Genomic DNA, 27,376 nt, shown 5'->3' with positions numbered 1-27,376 from the left:
ACTGAGGCTCAAAGGAGCAAAGGAACTGACCAAAGCGGCAATGACAGAGTCAAAATCTGAACTCAGTTTTAGCAGATTCCAAAGTCTCCTCCACACTGATTTTATGCTAATGCTGAGCTAAGGAAAGACTGGGTCCTCAGGGCTTTGCAATCACTCACAGTTGAACTTGCCTCTGGGCCCAGCCTTAGACTCTGGAGCTGAACATTGCAACCAAAGCCAGCCACAAGCATGGGGATGGTTGCAAGAAGACAAAAAGAATTCACCAAGGAAATCCCATTTAAGACCGGCTGAGGATTCCTAGGATTTATCTGCTTGGATAACCACAGCTTTTATTTGCTTCTGTAAGAAATACTGGTTTATCAAGTCCATGTACTTGATAGCAATCTTATGCCCATCCATCACTTGAACTTTCTGTTTGCACATTGTCCAATAGGCAGGCCCACGCGATTATCCAGCTCCCAGAATACTGTCAAGATAAAAGCTTATTTGAAAAGGATATGACCTTCTCTGGGGTTTCAAAAAGAAACTTGCAGATGGCTTTAAACTGAAAGGTGCCTTAACTCAAAGAAGATACAGTGTTTCTGGTGAGTCATTCAGTATGTTTGGGGATATAGAGATGACTGAGAAAGAGCTCCAGCCTTTGCATGACTTATAAAGAGTGGAAGAGACCAATAAACATGAGTTTAGTGCTGAGAGGCAAACTCTAAATCCAGGGTCTTAGCAAATGCTCCAGAGCACAAAGAGGCAAGCAGGCAAGTCTTTGGGGGGAATGAGGAATTATGAAAAACCTTTAGAGGCTGTGATCTTTTAGATGAGCCTGGCAGAATGTAGACCAGGTACTCCAGGCAGGGAGGGAAGCAGGGTAAAGTTTAGAAGCTTGAAAATGTATTAGGAGTGTAAAGGGATGTTGCTTATAGAGCTGGAGTCGGTCTTAGATCCCTGCCCTGCTTCCCAACTTGCTAGATGATATTGGACATCTTATTTTGCCTCTATGATTTATAGTTTCTAGTTTAGTTCAGATGTACTACAAAGGCAGAAGGAAATAGAGATACAGAGAGAAAGAGACAGAGACAGACAGACAGAGAGAGAGAGAGAGAGAGAGAGAGAGAGAGAGAGAGAGAGAGATCTCCATATAAGGTAAGAAGATAACAAATTGTAGGTCACAGTCCTGACCGTATTCATCACATCCTTCAGGCTTCTGTCTCAAAGAGACCACGTAATTGGAAGTCATGGAGAAAAGAGTCAAAAGTTAGCTGATAGCTATCATTCAGATTGCCTCATGCCTGAGGTTTATAGTCAAGTTCTTAAGAATCCAAAAGGAAAGAGAACTAAATAGCTGAGTGTAGCCAGTCTTGGAGGTTGATTGCTGATGTGTGAGGGGAACCAAGAGATGCATTCCCTCCTTGCTTTTTTGCTGATCCCCCAATAGATGACTTGCAACCTCCTCCTTCTACTGGCCAAACCTGTAGCCTCAGTTCTACCTTCCTCTCTGCCAAGACCCCTTAGTCTGCACATCCTTCCCGACACCAGGTACTTCCTTCATTGGGATCCTCGCCAGTTTTAATTGCTAGAGACTACTGACTTTTCAGCACTTCCCATGAGGCAGTATGACTTGTTAAAACAGCCCAAAATAACAAATAAAGATGGGAATGAAGGGCTGAGAAGGTGGCTCAATGGTGGAGCGCTTGCCTTGCATGCATGAGGCCCTGGGTTCAATTCCTCAGCACCACATAAGCAGAAAAGGCAAGAAGTGGTGCTGTGGTTCCAGTGGTAGAGTGCTAGCCTTGAGCTGAAGAGCTGAGGAAAAGCGCCCAGGCCCAGTTCAGGCCCTGGGACTGACCAAAAAAAAAACCAAAAAAACATGGGAATGAACGATCACATACTTGGGTGTTTGAGCCTTGTGGTTTGAAAATCTTGATTTGTCTAGCTATGTGACCTTGGACAAGCCAGTTAACCTCTCTGATCTTTACATTCCTCTTCTGCAAAATGAAAGGGCACAAAGATTAAGTGAGATCATGTATAAAAAGCATCTAGCATGTATTAAGAACTCCATCATATGGAGTCAAATCTCATACAGCATATAAAAATTGCAAATAGCTGAAATCACCCTTGGCAATCCTTAAATTGCTTGGAAAGAGCTATATACACGTATTGCATCTCCAATCTGCTGTAATACTGTAAGTAATAAATGCATATGAATATAAGATGTATACAGTAGTTAATGTTTAAACACAAATGTAATTCTAAAGTACTGTAATTATATACAAAAGAGTATGTAATTGAATTTGCATAAGTAAAATAAACATGAAAAAAATCCTCTCTAAATAGGAGCTCAGACTTTACAATGTTACTAGTATTCTGGAAGTAGCAGATTAAGAGAAACACATTTTCTACCCAAGGCTCTCTTCTTATTACTATATGTGTACTTCCACATTGACTCTTCACAACCCCACAGTATAGGAACAATTGTGATCCTCTCCGTAGAGATGAGGAAACTAAGGTCTAGTGGAAATGAGGTTAGCACATAGAGAATCTAGCAGATAGTCAACTCATTGTGGAGATGGAGATTTAGTTATAAAGATGAAAGTAGTAAAATTTATGCTGCATAAATATTTGAAGATGGATGATCTGGAAGACTATATCTGAGTGAGTGAGGACAGAAATCAATGATCCTTCTTAAACTTAGGATTTTAGACCTGAAGGGACCCTAAGTACATCTAGCCATGGTAATGGAAAGAGAGTTCTCTGGAGTGTCAGAAGTTCAGAAAGGACAATTTTTCTTAGTTTTTAAAATTGTCTTTAAGTCATTGCACAAAGGAGTTGCCAATTACCAAGGCTGTTTATGAATACAATATATACCGATCATCTCACCCCTTTCAACAGTACCTCAAGGGATGGACAGGTGGGTAAGCCTGAGAAATGCTTAAGCATCAGTGAGAATCCATCACACGCCAGTCAGAATGGCTATCATCAAGAAAACACACCACATCAAATGCTGGCAAAGTTGTGCTGAAAGGGGACCCTCATACACTGCTGGTGGTGATATAAATTAGTGCATATAGAACTACCATGTGAGCCTAGTAACCACTTTTGGGTTACCAAAAATATAGTCAACATGCATTAAAGATGCATGCACAGTCATGTTTATAGCAGCAATGTTTACATTAGCCAAACTATGGAATCAGGTAGGTGTCCATCAACTGATAAATAAGTATAGAAAAAAAGATACATCTACCAATAGAATATTATTCATCCATAGCAAAGAATTAAGTTATGTCATTTGCAGGGGGGAAAAAACAGATGGCATTTTAGAGATGATTATGCTAAGTGAAATAAACCAGACTGAAAAAGACCACGCTACTTAAGATGGCTAGTCCTTAAAAATACATGACAAGAATATAAAACAGGATCTGTTTGGGGATGGATAACAGCCAGGCAGGAGAGGGCGAAGAAAGAGGGTATGGAAAGATGAACATGGTCAAAGTGTTTTACACTTATTTATGAAAATAAAACAATGAAACCTATTGAATTGGTGTTAAGAATGGGAAAGGAGGGATGAGGGAGAAAGGTAGAGAAACACCTTTGTATAGCTAATATATACAGATAAAACATGGAAAAAATAATAAAATGTTGTGACTGCAGAATATAAATCTCTATATTTCTGAAATATAAAAAATGCACAATGGAATCTTATGCCTCAGTCAGAAAGAATGGCATCACCCCATTTGTTAGGAAATGGAAAGACTTGGAAACAATTATATTAAGTGAAGTAAGCCAGGCCCAAAGAAACATAGGTCCCATGGTTTCCCTTATTTGAAATAACTAGTATATGTCTAGGACAAGCAGAAAAAATAAAAAACTATGTACATATGACCATATAACATGATGTTAAGTGAAATGAACCCCAACATAGGAACACAACTATTTTTTTTCTTTCTTGTTATTTTTTTAATGTATTTAAAATGTACTATGTGATTTTTTTTGCTTCTTTTGTATATGCTCCCCCGCGGTATAACCCCTGTTTTCACTGTATTTGATGTCGATGCCCTGCATCTTGTAGATACATTTTTCTAATTTGGAGAGGGAAAGGAAAATAACAAAATGCTGAAATAAGGATATAGGTTAAACCATTGTAACAATGAGATGTACAAGACACTATGTTGAAAACAAACTTTACAATTTTTGGGGGGAGAGAGGAGTTGGGGAGGTGGGGATGGAAGGGATGGTAGTGGATAAACAAAGGAGGAGGTAACAACACTCACTACCTTACTCATGTAACTGTAACCCCTCTGTACACTATTTTTACAATTGAAAAAATCATAAAAAATGCATACAGATGAAAACAAACACATCTGTGTTGATTACAGGGTCTAAAGGGAGTGAATTGTTTAGTGGTTCTGTTGAAAAACAGAGTGGAAAACAAACCTTGGCCATATTGTGACATGCCTGCAATGTGACATGGGCCTCAGAGAGCCACTGGTGACTCTTGGGTTGGGGGGGGAGGAAGGGAGGGAGAGAGGGAGGGAGGGAGGGAAGGGGAGAGAGAGAAAGAGGGAGGGAGGGAGGGAAGGGGAGGGAGGGAAAGAGAGGGAGGGAGGGAGGGAGGAGGGAGAGAAAGAGAGCGAGAACATTTGGAGGATCAAGTCTAATTTTGACCCAACATAGTTAGGCCACTAATGCACCTGGACCACTCCTCTGTGAAAAACAAATAAAAGAAGAAAAAGATCCTACCAGGCCATCTCTACCCAGCAAACAAATTTCTAAACAAATGCGTCTGCTTTCAAGATGAATCTGGACTTTGCAGCCCTTTTACAACATCCTCACATACAACCCACCAGACCTCTGCTCAACATCCGTTGTGACTTCACGAGAAAAGCAGTCCTGTAACTCGATGGTGCTGGCTTCTTTTCTTCTTGTGCTTCCTGTAAGACACCTTCCCTGAGCCTTTCTCTCCCTGTACTTAATTCTTTGTATGATCATTGTTCCTCCAAATTAAATGTGTATGTGCACTTGTGGTCTGTTGCCAGTGATTCAAACCTACTAATATCAGGTAAACTGATACACAAAGTCTTTGTTGTAAGGAACTTCAAGGTAATTCAAGGATGGGGCAGCTCATGTGCTGGTTAGTGGCAGGCAGTGATGAAGTGTGGGGTTTTTCTCCTCTGCTCTGTTAGGCATCCTACTTATGGGTTGATATGGGGCTTGGTCACTGGGGAAAGGACAGGGCAAAGAGGACCTATAAGGATTATAGGCGTATAATCCTAGCTACTTGGGAGGCTAAGATCTGAGGATCGCTGTTTGAAGCCAATCTCAGGCAGAAAAGTCTGTAACTCTTACCTCCAATACATTACTCAGAAAAAGCCAGAAGTGGTGCTATGGCTCAAGTGTTAGAGTGCTAGCCTTGAACACAAAGAGGCTCAGGGACCGAAGCCCCAGGACTGGGGGGAAAAAAAGTTAATACTCTTAAGCCTGGAAAAGACTCTAGTGGACCAATGAATAGAGAGGAATAAAGTGAAAAATAAAGTAACAAAGCAAATACAGCAAAAACAAATACAGAATACATTACCTTCTAAGAAATCCACAACCCTTCACAAACTTTGCCATTTTTATGAAGTTTTGAGATCAGTCTATTGCTTATTTTGATTTACATGAGCACATATTATTTTGAGGGAATTGCTCTGGAAATATATTTGTTTTATACTTAACTTTGTTCTGGGAAATCAAAAAGCTCATTCTTTTTATCCAAGAGAAAACATAATAGTAATTTTATCCCTGGCCTAGTATATTTGTTGCTTCATTGCCTGATAGACATGCACAGCGTATTCCTGACGTGTCATAATTTTTCTTGTACCTCACATGCTCTCTCCTCTCCTTACACTTTCAGGTCCATTCATGGTCTATTCCATATGCTCATAGAAAAATTAAGAGCATGGTCAAGAAATACAGCTTAGCCATCTCACAGACCTCTGTCCTGGAACACTGAAGAAAATTGACTTTCTGGTCTCTGAAATAGCCTCTAAATTCATACACACACACACACACACACACACACACACACACACACACACACACACACACACACACACACACACACACACACACACACACACACACACACACACACACACACACACACACACACACACACACACACACACACACACACACACACTTCTTGACCTGAAGCAGTGCTCTGTGAACTACACAGACTCTGTCTATAGCTTCTTGGGTTTCTGAGTCTCTGACATGTCTAGATCTACATAACATACTGCATCCTTCATTTGGGGATTTGCGCTTACTCTCCTTTTTACAAACACCTGGACTGCAAGAATCACATTGATGTCCTTGTCTACCTCTGAGCCAGCTTTTACTCTCATTGAGATGACATCTTCCAAGCACTTGCAAGTTTTCCACTTTCCTTCTCATTGCTTCCGTTGCTCTTAAGATCTCCTCAAAATTTAAAAAAAAAAAAAGATCTCCTCAAAATTTAACCCAACCTTTGTAGAAATCTCCTAATCAGACCTACCTCTTTGTTAACCTCTTCCTTTTCTTCCCTTTGATAGCATTCAAATCCGTGCACACCCAGGATGAAGATAAGCACACAGCATCTTTTCCTCTAATCTCCAGAATAAATCCTGCAAGGTTTCCTGATAATCTGAATGTAGATTGAAGAAGTTGAATGAGGCTAAGAGAGGTGAGTTACATATCCAGGGTTACTCAGTAAATCATCAGGTTGGAGCTTAACCCCCAGGTCTTCCTCAGCTTCAAAACCCTTGGCAGTATTTTCTATCTCAACTTAATTTTATCTTAAGAAGTCTACTGCCCAGTGAATCTTATGCATTTACAAAATTTGTTCGAAACTTCCAAAGGCTCTGTTTAAAAAAAAAAGACAAGGCACGGTGGTATAATTCCAGATATTCAGGAGGGAAAATCAGGAGGATTATTGTTGAAAGGGAAGGAGAATCACAAAATGGTGAGACAAAGACAAAGGGCGAACCAGTACAACAGCGATACTCACAAGACACTGTTGGAAATGAACTGTGCAATTTGAGGGGGAGGGGAGTTAGGATGGAGGGAGGGAAGGTGGGTGAAAACAAGGGAGGGTCAACAAGAAATGTACTCATTACCTTACTTATGTAACTATAACCACTCAGATACTACACTTATAATAAAATTAAATTGAAAGAAAGAAAGGCAGGCAGGCCATGCAAGAACATTATTAGTAAGACCTCCCAACTCAACCAGCTAGAGATGGTGGCATGAGCTGCCCACCTCACCTAAAGGAGACACTAAAGATCATGGTCCATCTACCCTGGGCAAAAGCATGAGACTCTGAAAAATAATTAAAAGACGTCTGAGGAGTAGCTCAAGCAGTAAAATGCCTTCCTACCAAGCATGAGGCCTTGAGTTCAAAAGTCAGTACCATCCATGCTGGAGCATAAGTTAAAGCCTATCTCAGTCATCTGTCTTAGAAAACCTCAATCACCTTCATCACAGTCATTAGCACTCTTTCTGTACCCAGATAATTTGATCATACTGCATCCTCTACTTCCTCCTACTCTTCCATTCCCCCCACACACAAAAAAAGAAAAACTCTCTAAAACAAATGACTCTGAGAACCTATTTGGAGACAGAAATAATATCAAGAACTAATAATGTAGCAATGCTTAAATATGACCCACCTTCAAGATTTTAAAAATAAATCAATACCATCCAAAAACAAACACTCGGATGAATCACAAGGAAAAATGTGAGTCCCTTGGCCTGGAATTTAAACTCCCTCACTTCCCTAGAAGCCAAGTACTCGCTTCCCTGGTGAATCTAGCATGACAAAACAGTCCTTCACCTGGAAGAGATATGCTTTGGAACTTCCTGGGAGCCGGTGCTTTATCAACTTGAGGAAACTGGTGCATCTGTGGAGAGTGGCCTGCAGGCTGCTCCCTCAGCGCCAGTCCAGGTCTCCGCTCAGCTCTCACACTGCTGCATTCCACAGGTTAGGTTAGTGTTTACTTCACTTGCAAGCAGTTTAGCCTATGCAAATCCATCAGCACTGGTGGTGGATAAGTGCTGGGATAGATCAGTACCAGGGAGACCCATAGAAGAGGGGCATTGTGGCCTATCAAGGAACATCTCGCTGAAGGAGGTGATGGCTTGTTTGAAACTAAAAGAAAAGGTAACAATAAACAACCTTTTCTATTCTGAGCATCCATAGCATTTTTCTAGATCTTTCCTAAGCCTCCACTCTCTCCTTTATGTTAGAGTTACACTTTTTTGTATATATTTTTTATTGTAAAAATACTATACAGAGAAGTTGCAGTTACATGAGTAAGGCAATGAGTACATTTCCTATCCAGCCTTGCCACCTCCTTTGTTTTTCCCTTACCATCCCTTCTCCCCCCAATCCCTCTCCCCTCCCCAGCGAAGTTGTAGAGTTCATTTTCAACATAGTGTCTTGTACATCTCCTAGTTACAATGGGTCAACCTATATCCTTATTTCAGCATTTTGTTATTTCCCTTCCCCTCCCAAAATTAGAAAAATGTATATACAAGAGGCAGGGCACTGGAATCAATTCTTTTAAAAAATCCTTTTGTGGCTCCTGCTAGAACTACAGCTCCGGTATCTGTGGCTTTTATGTATTTCAGTCTATTTTGCTTACTAGGTGCCCCATGATGGGTCTGAACCCAGATTTGCAAAAGAAAATATTTCACTTATGACCATTTGACTTTGGTTGGGCTAATTAAATTATTGAAGAGTTCATTTTTTATATGTGTAAATTAAAGAAACATAGTACCTGCCTTACTCAAGTATTGTAAGCACATATAAAAAAATTACAAAAAAACTGTTTATATAATGCTTATTCCTGGTAAGCATTCAATCCATGATGATCTTTTGCATTTCTTCAACAATCAGTAGCTTATTATTACTTCCTGGACAGCTCTGTTAGCATCATGGACAAGAATTGTCTTATATGAACATTCACAAACTGGAATTACCTGATTCTGTTCTAAATAAATGCATACAAACACAATCACATCGGTTAGGACTGCACCATGGATTTTTTTTCTTTGCAAAGTATAGTTTTGCTCTGCCCCCAAAGGCATAAAGGAATAGCTATTGAATCTGAAAAAGCTCATGCCTAATAGTATATCACATTGCCCAGAATTTATCAATTATTCTACAAGTAACCCTGTTGAGTGATTCTTTGTCAAGTGTATATAGAATGGTGACATTTAAGTGAAAGAAAAGAATTTAATAGCCAAGCCCAGTAATAAATTAAAATGGAAGTTCTTTCTCGGTAATATCTGCAGTTAATTCTCTATTCAGATTGAGATGATTTTAAATTAGCCAGGATACAAGAATGATCATCTGAGAAAGAAAGCCCAGTAGAAGATTCTCAAGTTAGTTCTCCTTCAGTTAGACTCTGAGAGAGGGAACAGCAGATTGTGAATTTTAAAAATGCTGTTAACTACTTGTGAAATTCTCTGCATATAATTAATGAAATAGGTTAAATTAGTGAGTACACACTAAGTACCCACTCTATGCTAGGAATTCGAGAAAGAATAGGAAACTCCTATAATCCCTTGAAGACGCAGAAGGTAACACGTAAGTGGGGGAGGGGATTACATTTTAATGAGCTTTCAGAAAGAAGTAGTGGGGGTCACATACGTCCCGTTGACAAGCTGATATTCTAATTGGATACAAAAAGACTAAACTCAAAGGAATGGCAGCAAAACTCATCTTTAAAGAACACCTACTATGTACCACATGTTGTATCCACCATGTTTCAAATAGTTCTCATACCTCCCGGAGGTATAAGAGATTAGGGCATTTCTCAAGGCTACACTACCAATAAGGAGAAGCCTGGATCTTAACGTGGCCCTACATGATTTTAGAGCTTGTGTTTTTCACATCTTCTATTGTCCTGTGGTCTCTGCGTAACATGTACAAGGTCAGTACAATAGGAGTGACAAGGTTAAAACCACACCACCCAACAGTTTCTATTACTCTATTCAAACAATAAATAAAGGCCATGGAGACCAGTGCATGTCTCAAAGCTGATCAAATATGCTCACTGCCAATACTACTTACAATATTCATTACCCACTATAGATGAACTAATTTACAGCTAACTTACAACTAATTTCAACAATTAATAGATGTTATTGGATTGCATCGAATGAATTTCTTTCTTGTAGGTAATGGTGTAAAGGTTAACTGTAGCCCAGTTCAAGGCTAATGATAATAAATTATACAAAATACTGACTTAGTCAGAGACCTAATGAGGTATTCCCAGAACTTTGATCAGGGCATCTGCCTACTGGGTACCAAGCCGATATCCATGAAAAGAGGCCAGGAAATACAAAGAAGCATCATTATAAGTCAGCTGTGGAGGTGTGTCAATTCTCACTTAAAAACGCCAGTGCCCTTCCCCCCATGGCAATACAATGCCAGTTCCTCCGTAGATCCTCACTGGATCTTCTCTTTGTCTCTGCCTGGCTCTTCCACATCTCTCCAAAGAGAAGAACTTGGTCTTCCCTGCACGCTGATCCCAACTAGTGTCATGGCATTTAATACCATGGTCCTCTCTTCTTCACTCTCACCTTGAACATCCAACCACTGGCTTCACACTTCCACTGAAAATGTACAAACACCATAAATCTAACATGCTCCAAATAGAATTACCTTTAAGTCGTTGATTCCAGCCTCTTCCTTTTCCTCTCCTCACCTTGATCAGTTTCTCCTCAAATCTTCTCAGTCTTGACTAATGGGCAGACTAAGTATTCAGTCATTTAGGCTAAAAATACTCACAGCCAATTCTTGATGCCTCTGTGTCCTCATGCTCCCCAAGGAATCCATCATCAAATTCTATCATCTCTACCCTTCAAATAGAAGTGGAAACAGAGCCCCTCTCTGGCTACCTTTATGTTATCACCTGGCCTGAACTGTCATCAGTTGCCTGTGTATATTCCTGCACTGTCTCCATGAACCCCCTGCATGCCAAACTGGGCCCTCGATCCTGTTCTCAACACAGAAGCCTAAGAACTGCCTATGGTTTTCATCTCATCAGAACAAAAGCCCATGTCATCACTAGCAACCAACATACCTTACCTGAGCCACGGTGCCTATGTCCAAACCTGTTCATAATGCCTGTGTCCTTACATCTGTGCTCTCTCCCTCCTCCCAGCTCTACTCAGGCCACAGTAGTCCTTTTATTTTTCCTAAACCCACCTGTGTCAGTGGCCCATAACAATGGGCCTCAATCTATTTGCCTAATAATAATAGTAGTAGTAGTAGTAGTAGTAGTAGTAATATCATTGGTTCAGATGATCTCTAAAAGTCCTCCCACAAAAGTTTTAAGACTTCTTTTGTCTGCAAATAGTTAAGACCAGCTGGGCACCAGTGGCTCACACCTGTAATCCTAGTTACTCAGGAGGCTGAGATCTGAGGACTGAAGTTCAAAGCCAGCCTGGACAGGAAAGTTCATGAGACTCTTATGTCCAATTAACCCCCAAAAACCAGAAGTTTCACTGCGGTGCAAAGTGGTAGAGTACTAGCCTTGAGCGAAAAAGCCCAGGGACAGTGGCTAGGCTGTGAGTTCAAGCCCCACTACTGAAAGAAAAAAACAAAAACAATAATTAAGACCAAGAACTCTCCAGGCTAAGAGAAGGCCAACATGGAGAGTTGTAACCTATGACATAGAAGAAACACCATTTCCATATTTCATCTTTGGCTTTGGAAATCAAAACACAGATGCAGAGAGCTATTCTTATAGTGAGAACTAAAAAGTTATCAATGATCTATGAGGGTGGTATTTCTCTATTTAAGTGTTATGGCCATAAACACTGTAACAAAGTAAGAAGCCAAATCATTTTATTGAAATGTTAAGAGAGAGTAGAGAAACAGGCTTATATGAGTACTGTTTAACAAATTAAAAATAACTATGAATAAAGTTGCCAACATGGTAAACAATAATTGCGCTGAAGTCCATGTTACTAAGGGTGATCTATTTTCCTCCTGTATTTTTTAAGGGTTTAATAACAAAAATGTGATGTGTTTAATCTCTGATGTGTTTAAACAGAGAGACTGATCTCTGATTAGAAACAACGTTTTCTATTTCTTCAGTATACAGGACCATGTACCATGGGCATATTGGAAACAGTGTTCTTTGAATGAAAATATGGTAATCCAAGATTAACAGGAAATCCCCCTGCATTGCTGTGGATCAGCTATGCAGTCAGCTCAGTTGGAGACCAGGAGCCCAAACCCATTGACTCAGGAAATTCTTTTACCTTATAGACATAGTTCAGAACACAATCACTGATCCAAGATGTTGGACTTGCTCAGAGAATCTGGGAGGGGCTCTAAATCTTCCTGTCCTGGGTAATGCTAAGATCAGTTCTAAAGGATGAGTAACTTTCATCATTCAAGGTTATCAATTGAATTCCTCAAATTGCAATTGGGTCTGTTTGTGTAGCAGTTTTGCAGCTTAGGAAGTTAAAAATCTAAGCTTCTAGATTCAGAGCCCTCCCTTATTGACATTGGACAGAGTGCTCAGAGTCATGCGTTTCAACCTTCTCATCCATAAAAAGACCTTGGCCATCATGGGAGAAAGGAAGAAATAAAGAAATGGAAGAAAAATGCATTCCACATTCTACAGAAGGCTGTAATGAGCATTTGATAACAAGTTAGCCCAAGGTACTAGGCTCAAAACAGAAACTGAATAATCCAGTCCTTTCTTTATTCAGCAAGTGTCAGTTAAACACAGGATGGGCCAGGATGTGTGAGGTGACGTGGGTACAACAAGCAAAGCTTGTTTTCCTGCTCTACAGAAATGTCTAAGCTAGTAGAGGATCTAAGAAGTTGGTGACTGCCACTGTATAGTAGGTGGGCTGCATACTAGGTAAGCAGGAAGCACTCAGTTATAGAAGCATAGAAAGTTCCTAATACAACCATAACTGGAGTGCTTATTTTATTAAAAATTCACACAGCTTCAATTTGCATTACCAATGCTGCTATTGATATCCCTGTTTTAAACTAAATGATACACTGAGTGGATAACTTTCCTAGAATTGCATTGCTGGTAATCACTAGAACCAGGACACAGAGTAAAGAAGGCTGGCTTTCTGCATTGACTGTGGTGCTGGTTAAGTGAAGTAGCAAATATAAAGGGCATAGAGCATGGCCTGTCACACACTGTCACACAGTAAGTACTCACTGAATGTTAGCCGGTGTTAGTAATAACAGAAGTGACAGCGCCAGTAGAAGTAATAGCAAAAGTAGCAATGGAGAATTAATTACAGGAATAGCAGTAATAGTAGTAGTGTGGTAGTAATTCCAGTAATAGGCGTAGCTACAAGTAGAGCAGTCCACAGAAGCTGGCAGTTTTTAATAGTCTAGGCTTAGAAACAACCGAAGAAAGAAGGTAAACACAGGTCCTGGTTCTTCTATGCCACATGGTTCTGCCCTCAAGCAGTCTGAAAGAGATCCCCTCCACTTAAAACAGCTGAGGTTTAAAACGGAACTCCTTCCTGTTTGTTTCACATGGAATGGGTGAATTTCCGAGAATGACGTGATTTGGAAAAAGTCATTTTTTAGGATTAGCAAAGATGGGATCTGATCATCAAGTTAAATGCATAGGGTACAGGGTCTGTCTATCAGTCCCTCCTACAGCTGTCCTTTAAGGCAGACACCACAATGTCCCCATCCCACCTGAGACACCACAGAGGTTCAGAGAAGGAAAGCCATTTGCCACCCAGTTCTGCACATCTCGTAGATTACAAAGCCAGGGTTGTAACACAGAGCCATGAGCCCTCTGGGCAGAAGATGGATCAGATGTGGACAAAAGAAAACGCACAGCAGTTGCTGAGGAAGAAGCTGCTAGAACAGGAGAGGTAGAGGTGGTATGCTGAACTGAACAGAGAGAAACCGGCCAGCCAGGTGTGAGACACCAGGCTGGCCTTACCCCAGCGGGCTCCCCACCTATGCAAAACCACGCGCCAGAGAAATGACTTGTCTTCAGGTTGCATGTTGATTTTGTCATATATATCCAGGCACGCAAGTTCAAAACCAGAAGTCTGTTTTTTATAACTTAGGTTTCTTTCAAACTATACTGGAAATAATAAAGCTGCTTAAAATACTGATTTGGATGTGGTCAAATATTTGGAGCCCCATTTAGTATATCCATTTAGCCCCCTCCATACGTAAACTTCTAAATTAGTTGTCAGTTGAAGTAGCTTTTTTTTAATTTTTGGTGCCAGTCCTGGAGCTTACACTCAGGGCCTGGGCCCTACCCTAAGCATTTGCTTGCTTGCTTGCTTCCTTTCTTTCTTTCTTTCTTTCTTTCTTTCTTTCTTTCTTTCTTTCTTTCTTTCTTTCTTTCTTTCTTTCTTCTTGTTCAAAACTAGAGTTCTACCATTAAATATCAGAGCTTGACTTCTGGCTTTTTGGTAATGAATGGGCAATAAGAGTCTCATGAATTTTCCTGCCTAGGCTGGCTTCAGATTGTGATCTTCAGATTTCAGCTTCTTGAGCAGGTAGAAGTACAGGCATGAACCATCAACTGAAATAATTAAAAAGACTTTAAGAAGCAGTCATTTATGCAATAAACAAACTGTGAGTTAGTTCTTCATCTATTATGTGCTTAGCACCACAGACAGGCCAGTGAACTAGAAGATGATCTTTGTTCCCTTGAAATTCACATCATTGTTGGGCCATCATTAAGACAGATAATAAATAAAAGCCAAATACATAGTATCAGATAGAAACATCTGCTTAGACAATATGTAATAGAATGATATGAAAGAAAAACTTTCATATGGAAACCTGAGAAGTATTTTCATATGTTTTAACTGAGAATTAGAAGTGAGAAGAACCACTCAGTGATGTTCTAGGACCAGAAAGAGCCAGGAGGCAGAAAAAGGAAGTGTAAAGACTTCAACAGAGATAGAAACTTGGCATGTCTAAACAACATAAAGAAAACCATGGGTGGTGAGCAAGTGTACACAAATATATTAATTGAAGAACAGTAGATCCAGGGGAGAACTCAAATAGTGCAATTCCTTAGAAAGGCTAAATCAAAGTTCAACAATAAACACCAGGAAATGGGAAATTGAAAAGGGTAAGTTGGGGTCCAGAGAAGGGAGCTAGACAAACAAACGAGGAGATGAAGTGGGGAAGAATGCAGTCAAAAGTTCATATCCTTCATATCAAAAGACCTTATCCAAAACTTCAAATGCACATCTTACAAAATTAAGAGAAGTGAGGGACAGGTGTGTTGAAGGGCGTGGGTGAGAATGTTGAAAGGGATGACATCTATCTATCTATCTATCTATCTATCTATCTATCTATCTATCTATCTATCTATCTATCTATCTATCTATTGCTATATATACACACATATATATATTATGGAAAAAAGAAACCAATCTGGCTAGATTCCAGTGTTCCAAGGAAAAAGTAGTAGTGGATGGAATTAGGAACCAGATCAGGATGGATTTTGTAGGCTCATGTAAGAAGTTTAACTTTTACTTTAAAGGTTACTAAAGCCATTTGAGGATGTAAGGGTGGTCGGAGAAGGATTCATTTTCACTGGGGAAAGCAGCTATTGTATATAGAATGGATGGCAGGTGGCTATAGAAGGTGCCAGACCAGTTAGGAAGATGTTTCAGTGTTCCAGGTGGGAGAGGAAGTAGAGACTAAAGTGCTTTGGAGCAAAGTAGATCGATCTGGAAAATGCATCCACTTAGAAATGAGACATCTTGTTCACACAGTGGATGTGGTAGATGAGAAAATGTTGGAAATCCAGACAGATCACTGGGGTTTGGTGGAAGGAAGTGAGATAAAGTTGTCATTAGCAGTAAAATGCGATGTGGTGATGGAGGATGTTGGGAGGGGAATTAAAGGGGTCTGAGTGGATATCATTGGTTCTAGAGATGCTATTAGACATGCATGTCGAAGTGTTAAGTAGGCATTTAATGCAGCCATCAAAGGAGAGGGCAAGGCTGGTTCTTTTTGTTTGTTTGTTTGCACAGTATGCCTGACAAATCAGTCGCATGATGGGATAGGATGGGATAGGATCTCCTTGGGGGAAAGAGAAGGGGAAGTAGGCTTGAATGGACACTGGAAATGCCCATCTCCTTATTTATAAGATAAACACCAGCACAAATACCCCAGCACATAAAATCTGCAAATTAACTTTCATTTCTTTATAGATCCTAAGCTACCAGACACCAAATCCTGGGACTATTACAAACTCTATCACAATCGTATTGAGGTCAAGTTTTTCTAAAGGGATAGGACTAGCTCACAACTGATATGCAAGGCCAGCTCCTAAAGGACTGTGGTCTCCATTCCCACTAGTTTCTTCTCATGAAGGCCTCTGGCTCCATCTCCAACCTGTTTTTTAACCCAACACACAAACATATGTGATATACTTGCATCTTTTCTTGTAGCCTACTGAATCCCGAGTCCTCAAGAAAGAAGAAACTTGATAAGATTCTGACCTGGAGCGTAGGACCCGGGGGAGCTGTGTCTGCCATGGATCAGCTGCCTCACACAAGGACGAGTAAAATGGTACCTGATCGCCCCCCCCCTCCCAGTGCTGAAACACCTTATGATGTCCCTACTCCCAAAGGCGGAGTCCTGGGGCATTGAGATACTCAGGGATATCAGCCTTCCAACTCCAGCTGCTTTTCTCCTTCTTTCCAGAAAGAGGCAGAATCTACACTAGCAATCGCTAATATTGGCAAGTACTTTATATGCATTGTAGTGTCAAATCCTAGCAATATGGCCAGATTTATACTGCTATAACCCTCAAGTTTAAAGAGAAAAAGCCAACACTCATAGGAGGTTAGGATACTGCCTAAAGCTAAACAAACCGAGAAATGACAGCGCTTTTAGTGCAAGGCTGCTTTGTGCCCAGAGTAGTTTGCTGGCCCTTTTCAATTGGTCTCAGTGAAACCAACCCTGGTCAAGCCCTCAATGAGAAGAGAACTAAGTGGGGAAGCAGACTTGAGTTCCAGCCCCGTCTCTCTTACTTAGGAACTATGCAGCTACAGTGAGTCCTTTACATGCTCTGAGCCTTTGTTGTTCCATCTTCAAAATGGACAGAATAAACTCAGCCTTCTTCACTGCATTAGGAGCACATGCGATAACTGATTACAAATTCTATAGGAAAGAATGCACACCTAAGATATGACGTTGATCATCTTTAATAATAACAGCATGAGGATGGTAACAGACACACAAATGAAAACATCCTAGCAGCTTTGTCACTGATTAGTGACAACAGAGACTGATCTTACGCAATGCTAATAAATATTAAATAAAGAAGTAATGAAGATGAATGGGAAAGATTGGATAAAAAGGAATTAAGTAGCTTTGACTCATTTCAAGCAAAAGTGGGACTGGAAGTGAATCTCTTAAGGTATACATATCAATGTAGGGTTAGGGTAAAGTTACAGAGCTCATGAGCAAGATAAAGATTCTATACCCAGAGTCAGGTTCAGAATCTTCAAAGTTCTGCCATGATGGAATTATTCCTTTCCTATAGTTGTCTAGCTGTCACCAACAGTGCTTTGTACTTGGTAGATTCTGTTTTCTCTTGCTTTTTGTTATTATTACTAATTGTGCACAATGTTAACTCTCATTATGACACTATTTTCATATTTGCACACTTTGCATTTGGATTGTATGCACCCCTCATCATCAACTCGGGTCCTCCTGTCTCCTCCTGGTACTCCTCCCCCAATAGTAGTCTTCCTGCTTTAATGCCTTATTTCTTTTAAATTTAGATTCCTCTAGATGAGAAATCTAGATTTAAAACATGTTTAAAATGTTTGTCTTTGAGTCTGATTTATTTCAGTTGTTCTTAAAAAGGTGTCTACTAATTGCCTCCCACTTCCTCTCCCTTTTTCTCTCTCTCATATCTATTGCTTTTCATTGCCTTCTCTCTTCTCTAACCCCCGCCTCTGTCTTTGTACTTGTTAAATTCTCTTGCCATCTTCTCTCATCTCTTTCTTCTTCTCTCATCTCTCTATCTCATACTTTAGTTCCTCCATATTCACTCCTCTCATTAGTTTCTCCCTAGTTCTTCATGTTTTGTCCTCAAATGAACCTTTTTTGTCTTCTTGGTCTCAATTCCCATCCAGAAAATTCTTTCTTCTGAAGTTCTGGTCAGTTTAAGAAAGAAATTCACCAACACGGACACCAAAGAAAGACTTTTGAGAAATCCCAGCCATTGTCAGTTTCTCACAAAGGTAGCCAAGGTCCAATTTCAACATCTGATCTGTGAATTGACTGGTTCTAAAGTGTACATTGAAAACCATTAAGAACCATTGAGAACCATGAGGACCACCTCTTTTACTAGACAGTCACTAAGAAGCCATTTGTCAGTTCCAGGAAATACGGGTCCCTTTGTGTGATGCTGTAACAGCATGCCTTTTACAAGAATTTATCATATGGAGTTTTGTCTGAGATCCTGTAGTCCTCTATTTATCTTTTTGCTTATTTCTCACAACAGTCATATGGATAGACCCTATTTTTTGCAAATATTAGAGATAAGACAAAGTATAAAATAGTAGAGGGAGAGAAGAAGGAGAGAGAAGAAGAGAGGAATGAAGATGGGAGGGGAGGGGAGAAGAAAAGTGGAATAAAGGAAAGAAAGAAAGAGAGAGAGAAAGAGAGAGAGAGGGAAGGGGGAGGGAGGGAGGAAGGAAGGAAGGAAGGAAGGAAAGAAGGAAGGAAGGAAGGAAGGAAGGAAGGAAGGAAGGAAGGAAGGAAGGAAGGAAGGAAGGAAGGAAGGAAGGAAGGGGAAAAAAAGGAAAGGAAGGCAAGTCTCCCAAATCACATGCTTGTTGTGATGAGGACATAAAGTTCAAACATGTCCCTTACCGCAGTGGTATGAGGAAAGCACAGTAAACCTCAAATCTTTCTCCAACTTCCTAAAGATTCATAATCATCAGACTTTTTCAGAAAAAAAGTATAATCTGAAGTTGTAGAACCAGACAGATCCAAATTCAATTGTTAATTATACCACTTACTAGATAAGTGATGTTGTGTAGTTATTTAGGCTTTCTGTGCCTCCTTTGTCCAAAAGAAAAGATTCATTTACTTGTAGGTTAATATGGGCTAAAGCATGCAAAATCCTTAGTGTTCCTGGAAAGTAGTGCATCAAGTAAAGTTAACCATTGTCACCTATGAGGTTTTCATTCCTGAAAGGATGAGCTCTTAAACCTTCATGAGTGAGCCTCCATGATCCTTATTTATGATGGGTGCCAATACAGCTTGCCTAGTGCCCTGAACTGAATTTGAACAGGGTGCCTACCCAGCCCATGGAGAAAGACAGAGGAGAATCAGACTCGTGGTTCTGATGGCCAGTTCCCTGGAAATCATCTTAACGGTCAAGACTGCTCAATTGGCTGATCATTTAAGAGGTCTTATTCCCTACAGGTTTTCCAGTAAATTCCACTGAACCTAATGACAAAACATTTTAAGACAACCTTGGGCCCAGAGAGAGCCATTGCAAGAGGGTCAAAGACTGTCCACCCTGGGGGATCAATTCTTTCATCCTCAAGCCTCAGGGGTTTGACTTGCATCACAAGGATGTCAAAGAGAAAACGACATCACTTGGGCCAGTTCCCATGCTGATTAGGAGATGGATTAAGGATCCATATCCATCCACCTCAAAGCCCACGGGGTATAACTGGAATTGGGCAAGAGAACAGTTGCCTCAAATACCCTTTGAAGAACGCTCCGGAGATAGGAGATAAGGACTGACCTCTAGGTCTCTGCTCTTCACATCCAGATGACTCTGCCCCCGAATGGACTCAGATAAACCTCAGAATGTCACTGGACAAGTTAAATCCACACGTCCAAACCTCACCCCAACTCCCCAAACTTCTTGTGATACCTTCACACTGCCCACCCTACTCCTTCAGGTCATTAGGACATACTGATGAACATTGTGGTAGGTAGTGGAGAATGAAAGTGCACCATCCATCTCGCCTGGACAGGAGGGAGATAGACAGCCATATGCCTGTTGTGACTTACTTTTATGCCATTCCGTAGAGCTGAATAGTCTCCTGAAGGACATGTCTCATGTGTTCTTTGGGATTTCCATCAGTCTTCTTCTGGGGCTCTATTCAAATCCTAGTTGAACATACACTTTAAGATACTGATAGTTGCTTTAGGGTAAGTTTGCCTGATCAAGGTCAAGATCCACATCTGCTGCCTCTCCACAACCTAGGAACAATAAGGCTTGGCAGTTGATCTCATATAATTGATTCATTTCTTTTTTTAATAAGTTTTTTATTGTGAAAATACTGTTCAGAGAGGTTACAGTTACATGAGCAAGGTAATGAGTACATTTCTTATCAAGCATTGTTGCCTCCTCCTTTGTATTTCCCTTCCTACCCTTCCCTCCCATCTCCACAACTATACTCCCTCCCCCCAATTGATTCATTTCACTGATGGATTTACCCAATTCTCTTATGCTTTTGTTGCTGTTTGTGTTGTTGTTGTCATTGTGAGATAGGCAAAGAAGTTCCAAAATGACAGCTCCACCGTATTTAAACAAGTACCTCTAAGATAGAGTCATGCAGCTCTGAGGGACAGAGACAGACTCTGATCCCTTGATTCCAAACTGATGCTATTTCTTTTTTTTTTTTTTTTGTCGGTCATGGGGCTTGAACTCCAGGCCTGGGCGCTGTCCCTCAGCTCTTCAGCTCAAGGCGAGCGCTCTACCACTTGAGCTACAGCGCCACTTCCGGTTTTCTGGTGGTTTATTGGAGATAGGAGTCTCATGGTCTCTCCTGCCCGGGCTGGCTTTGAACCGCGATCCTCAGATCTCAGCCTCCTGAGTAGCTAGGATTACAGGCGTGAGCCACCAGCGCCCGGCTCAAACTGATGCTATTTCTATCACAAGATGTTTGGAGTAAGCCACTACTATTCACCCCTCTCTGTGTTTTGCTAGTTATTCTGGAGATGGAGTCTAGTAAAGTTCCCTTTCCAGGCTGACCTTGAACCATGATCCTTTGGATCTCAGCCTCCTGGCTTGATGTCCTTCTGATGACAACCAGAAGGAGAAATGAGCTAAAAGAAATTTCCTCCTACAAATGTGGTTGGGTCAGAAAGTTCATGACATCTCTCATATGGTACAGAGAAACATATTTGGCAGGGGAAGGAGGGAATTACACAAAGCTGTAGTTTTATTTTGTTGGTCTACATTTACTATGATTATCTGAAGGCTGAATTGATTCACTCAATCAATCAACTTAGCTTCTGCCCTTTACAAATGGCAGAGATAAGTAGATTAGGCAGAATAGGATGGGCACATGTTTTTGTTTTACTAGCTGTTTAACTGCAGTAAGCCCTCAATATTAAAATAGGAGCCATAATTACCACATGAGTTCTATTGGTTTGGGTTTATGTTTCTCTGTACTATATGAGACAGTCAACTGCATGTTGTGAACTTTCTGACCCAACCACATTTCAAGGGTTTAAGCTCAAGATCTTGGGCTTGTTCTGCTTTCTTGTTCAGTTGGCACTCTACCACTTGAACCATATCCCCATCCCTGTGTTTTGCTAGTTATTTTGGAGATGGAGTCTAGTAAACTTCCCTTCCCAAGCTAACCTTGAACCATGATCTTTTGGATCTCAGCCTCCTGAGTACCTAGGATCATAAATGTGAGGCACTGTAACTTGGCCCACTTCATTTTTACACAAAGTAAGTTAGGATATTTGGTTCACATGGATATTGACATACTAATATCCAGAAATCATGTATCTTAACAACAATAATAGTTGTTAGGTTATAATAGGATGAGAATGTACTATGTGTACTCCTGTCTTAATAAGAAAAATCAATGAGAATACTCTTGAATCATTTGTTTTTATCAGAAGTGTTTACTTGTCTGCAGTGGGGTATGTGTATGATGGCATGTGTATGTTCTGAAGGCCAACATACCCGGACACAGATGGGTTTCACTATTGAATCTGCGTGTCCTGTGATTCTCCTTTTACTCATCAATGAAGTTTCTGACTTGACCATGGTGTTTCCAGTAAATCATTCAAAAGAAAGATGTTTTAGAAGACCATTTGCATTTCCATCTCCTTCTGGTCTACTTCCAAGTTGTAGCTGACCCTTTCCTACACTTTGGGTAGTGAGCTTACATGTCACCATTTTGAACTCAAAAAGCCAAATGTGAAGGCACTGTAGTGTGAGTGCCATATAACTAGCCCTAGGGAAGTAAGGGTAGGGACACTCGATGAGTTGTATATTTGCATTTTGTAGGGTAAATATGAAAATATGTGCATCAGCCAATTTCAAGCTACCAACATGCCACTCTTCATGAAGTACACACTGCATAGATATGATAGATGAAAATAACCTCAAGATGATACATTATCGTAAAATGTAGTAAAATGACAAGGAAGTGATGCTTTTAATTAATTTATTTACTTTAAGTTTGTATCATTTAATTTTAATAATACTTGTGTTTAATGAACAGGTTGTAAAATTCTAAAACTATAACAATCAGCTTACAGCATCTGTGACATACCTGGTTAAGGTGATTTTTCAGTGAGGTTAACACTTAAATTAATATGTTGAATAAACAGAATTCCCTCCACAATGTAAGTGTGTCTTGTCCAATCAGTTATAAGCTTTAAAAGTGGAAAGACCAAGATCTCTTGAAGCACTGGGAAGTGAGGATTCTGACTCTGATGTCACAGTATCATGTGACTCTTCTGTCCAATTATTTCATCAATTCTTTCTCCACCCTTTCTGGCCTGCCTGGCCAATTCTGAACTTGGGGGAGATGCTATGATTTTGTGAGCCAACCCCTTAAGATTGTCTGTCTCAAGGACAAAGTTTGAACCAATGTAACAGTGGTACTCACAAGACAATATGTTGGAAATGAACTGTACAACTTGGCGGGGGGGCTATTGGGGAGAGGAAAAGTGGGAGAAAAATGAAGGAGGGGGTAACAAGTTTGATAAGAAATGTACTCATTACCCTAAGTATGTAACTGTAACCCCTCTGTAAATTACCTTGACAATAAATTTTTTTTTGTCTGTCTCTGGACACTCTTTCTCTCTCTCTCTCTCTGTCTCTCTTTCTGTCTCTCTGTCTCTCTGTCTCTCTGTCTCTGTCTCTCTCTCTCTCTCTCTCTCTCTCTCTCTCTCTCTCTCACACACACACACACACACACACACACACACACACTCACATGCCAACACAGGCCAAGATGTGCAAAGAAACACAATGGAACCAGGTGAGTTCCTCTAAGGACAAATCTGTTGATGACGCTCTCCTAAGATTTACACAGTTTGTCAGCCCATTCACTGGAGAGATGACCACATCACCTCCTCCCAGTCCAGCCTCTCTCCCTGCATTCCAGCCGTGATGCCCTGGACTCAGTTTCTCCTCTCCTTGCTTTCTCCCATCCTAAAGTCCTTGTGTCTGCAGTTCTTTCCTCCTACTCCCACTTCAGATTCCAGCTGACTCATCCCTTCCTCATACAAATCTTTCCTAACCCCACGCTATAACAAGGACAGGACACCAAATTACATCCCACCATGATATTCTCTAACTTTCCTTCGTGGCCTTGACCACAAGGTATCTTCCTGGGTAATTACTTGATTAGCATCGAAATGCTTGCCTGGCCTGGAAATTCCCTGAGAGAAAGAAGACTGCTGACTTTGCTCACCTTGTACTTAGCAACTTAGACTAAGAACCCTGATACCTGACAGGCACCCAGTAGGCATATGGACAATTAACAAATAATGAGTTAACAGGGCATGCCGGCTCAGCCCTATAATCCTAGCATTAGGAATGCTGAGGTAAGAGGTTAGAGTTTAAGTCCAGTCTGGACTATATATTGAGACCCTGCCTCAAAACCACCAAATAAACAAATCATGAATTAGATAATAAAAGAATAATAAGAAAGTATGAATTATTCAAATATGATTTTATCCATTCAGCTAAAGTTGGTAAATGTCTGTTTTGTGTTCCATGATGGACTTAGAGAACGCCAGATCAAGAAGCCCCAGTGCCCGACTTGAAGACAAAGCATTACAACATGCTATGGCTGCACCTAACAGACGTGGATTGATTGAAGGAGTAACACACGCAGCCAGAGAGAAGAGCAGCCCTGTGAGATACTCACTTCATGATTGCATATCACCCCAAGCTTTATAAAGTCTCATGCCTTTAACACTCCTTGCCTGGGACCTTTGACTCAGTCACTTCTTTAAGACTTTGCTTATGGATCTTTATCCTCCAGAAACTGGCTCAGCTCTCTGGGCTAAGGTTTACCTATCACATGTACCCACTGTCAATAATCCCAGATTTCAACTAAAAGGAGAGTTAGAGACATGTATTTATGTCATGTGGGGGGGGGGTGGATGGGGTGTTGTATTTTTAAATAAGTTTAACTCAAGTTTTTTGTTTTTGTTTTAATTTTAGTTATGTTGTACCGAGTAATCAAACGCAAGGCCTCATGCATGCTAGGCAGGCACTCTACCACTAAGCCACATTCCCAGCCCCAATATATACTTTTTAATTGAGAATGGAGACCAGTGGTAATATCTGAATTAAGAATGGAAATTATTTTAGATTTTTCTTCATTACAATCCCCTTCCTGAAGTCCATTTATCTAATCTTCAGGATCCTCAATGTACAAAACTCATAGTTACGCTTCCCCAACTTCTTTGGAGAACATTTTTTTATTTAAATTTTATTCTAAAGGTGATGTACAGAGGGGTTACAGTTACAGGAGTCAGGTAGTAAGTCCATTTCTTTTTGAACAGTGTTACCTTCTCCCTCATTCCACTCCACCCCCCACTCTTTCCAGGAAAAAAAATTAAATCAAGAAAATTTGGGGGAGTAATTGAATCTCACATGGCCAACTCCTAAAGTCAACCATCTAATTCCAAACCTTAAGTCTCTTCCAGCTGCTTCTGGTGGTGTTGTGGGAACTCACAGACCGGGTACCCTAGTCCTACTGAGGATTTTCAGGTTTCCAAGGCCAGCGTGAGTGCTCCGTACCACAGAGAGAACCCATTTTCCAGGCTTTATGGTCTCCTGGGAAAGACTTAGATTGCATTCCCCAGGAAATTCCAAACTCTTTGTCACCTCTTTCTTGTTACATATTTCTCTTGTGTCACTTTCAATTCACAAAAGTTCCCTCTGCTCACTGTGATTGCTCTGGTTGGTACCGGCATGAGGATGTTAAGCTCTTAATGCGAATTTTCTACCAAAAGTCACTAGAGCTCTTAATGCGAATTCTCTACCAAAAGTCAGACCTGCTTTCTCAGCCCTCGTTCTCAGCTCTGGAGCAGTCATTGCTCATCAGACAGGATCTCAGCATGCGTGCTTCACAGTTTTTATCTAGAGACCAAAATTAGCTTTGTCTATTGCATTAATTCTCTGGTTAGTTCTCTGGCTCAGTGCCCCACCTAGAAGAAAATTTTCATAAATGTGAAATCCAAAATGGGTGGTATCCATCAGCAATTGGTCCATTTTCTGGTGCCAAACAACAGATCCCTCCTTCTGTTGACATCATCCCCTTTCTTATGGGACTCTCAGAGTTAAGAAGTGATTTATCTGGGCCTATACCAAGACAGTGCCCTGGAAAGAGCATGGGGGAGATCATAGGGGATCTTTCTGTGTCAGGATACTGAAGGGAATGTATCATTTCCAATATCATTCTATTGGTTAGAAGTAATCCTACGATCATACTCAAGTGCAAGAGAAGCTGGGAATGATATCATGTGTGCACAGAAAGTTGAGGAAATTGTGTGTATGATGCCATCCTAAATAAAGAAGTTAATAGCCCAATAACACAATGGCAGCTTCCAAAGTGCCTAGGAAACCAAAGGCATGAGGGCCCCCTCTCACAACTGCATCTCCAGGGTTGTCCAAGGATTCCTGTACAGAGCAAAGGCTTTTTAATGGAAGAAAATTTAATTACCACACAGGACTCTTCTTCCTAAGAAACTAAAGAAAGTATGTATTTCAGGAGTAAACCAGAGCTTCAAATAAAAAGGATTGAAGAAGAAAATGGTGATCAAAATTGGTTTGCATTATTTTGAATTTTTCTCCTTTCTTTTCCTTCCTTCCTTCCTTTCTCCCTCCCTCCCTCTGTCTCCTCCTTCCTTCCTTCTTTCTTTTCTTTCTTTCTTTCTTTCTTTCTTTCTTTCTTTCTTTCTTTCTTTCTTTCTTTCTTTCTTTCTTTCTTTCTTTCTTTCTTTCTCTGTCTGTCTGTCTGTCTGTCGGTCTTTCTTCCTTCCTTTCTTGGTCCAGGATAAGAATTCAAACCCATTACCTAATACTTTTGCTCATTGGCTAGTACTCTACCAACTGAGCCATACCTCCAACCACTACCTTGAACTTTCAATTTACTGTAAGTCATATTCTTCATCCAGTCTAAGTAATGTGTGTTTTACCGTAACCAGTTAATAAACCATAGATATTAATTAGTGATATTGTGGTATTAATTATCCAAGTGAATGCTTCTTCATCAAGTATTTTACCTCAAACTGAGCTGATTCCTCCTTATAAAAAGAAAGAAGGAAAAGAAGGAAGGAAGAAAGGAGGGGAAAAAGGAAGGGAGGGAGGGAGGGAAAGAGGGAGAGAAGAGAGGAAGGGAAAAAGAAAAGTAGAGGAAGAGAATAAAGGGAAAGAAGAGGAAGATGGGAGAAAAGGAGAAAGGAAGGAAGAGTGGAAGGGAGAAAAGGAGGAAGGAAGGAAGGAAGGAAGGAAGGAAGGAAGGAAGGAAGGAAGGAAAGAAGGAAGGAAGGAAGGAAGGGTGGGAGGGAGGTAGGGAGGGAGGGAGGGAGGAAAGAAAGGAGGGAGGGAGGGAGGGAAAGGGAAGAAGAGAAGGAGGGAAGGAGGAGGAGAGAAGAAAAAAAGGAAGGGAGGAAGAAAAGAGGGAGGGAGGAAAGGAAAAAAAGGGGTGGGAAAACAGGAATGGAAGGAGGGACCTTTCCCTCTCCCTATATGCATTGTAGAATTATATACAACTATACAAGTCACTATACAACTAGACAACTACCCCTGGCTTTGAAAACCAACTTCTCTTGTCTAATTACGATGACAGAAATGCAGCTCCAAGCAAGGCAAACCCAAGGGTATTTGAAACCAGGTTACAACTCCCGCAGTAATTTAGTTCTGCAAGGGAATATGCATGTCGACAAATTATCTTCAACTCTTGAAAGAAGAGATCTGGGCCTCACAGGAATTTGAATCAAGGCTGTGAGTGGAGGGCAGGAGGGACACTATCACTTTTTAAAATGGGTTTCATATCTGGAAACATGAAAAAAATATTTCTGTCAAAAAAAAAACCTTCTTAGCTCTAATCAGACACAAACTGA

At 40.6% G+C, this 27,376-nt stretch overlaps 1 long non-coding RNA gene across 1 annotated transcript; it reads left to right on the top strand.

Annotated features, from left to right (window-relative positions):
- The first annotated feature begins 473 nt into the window (after positions 1 to 473).
- Positions 474 to 24,389, top strand: LOC138806339 (uncharacterized). The gene is made up of 4 exons (XR_011365803.1): positions 474 to 584; positions 6,564 to 6,694; positions 16,453 to 16,573; positions 24,028 to 24,389. It is a non-coding gene; the product is annotated as an uncharacterized lncRNA (long non-coding RNA).
- The last annotated feature ends 2,987 nt before the right edge of the window (positions 24,390 to 27,376 follow it).

This window comes from Dipodomys merriami, unplaced genomic scaffold, assembly GCF_024711535.1.
Source record: "Dipodomys merriami isolate MVZ:Mamm:240054 unplaced genomic scaffold, mDipMer1.0.p SCAF_4, whole genome shotgun sequence".
Taxonomy (NCBI): Eukaryota; Metazoa; Chordata; class Mammalia; order Rodentia; family Heteromyidae; genus Dipodomys; species Dipodomys merriami.
Note: the sequence above shows the minus strand (reverse complement) of the source record. Positions and strands in the feature narration are given on the sequence as shown.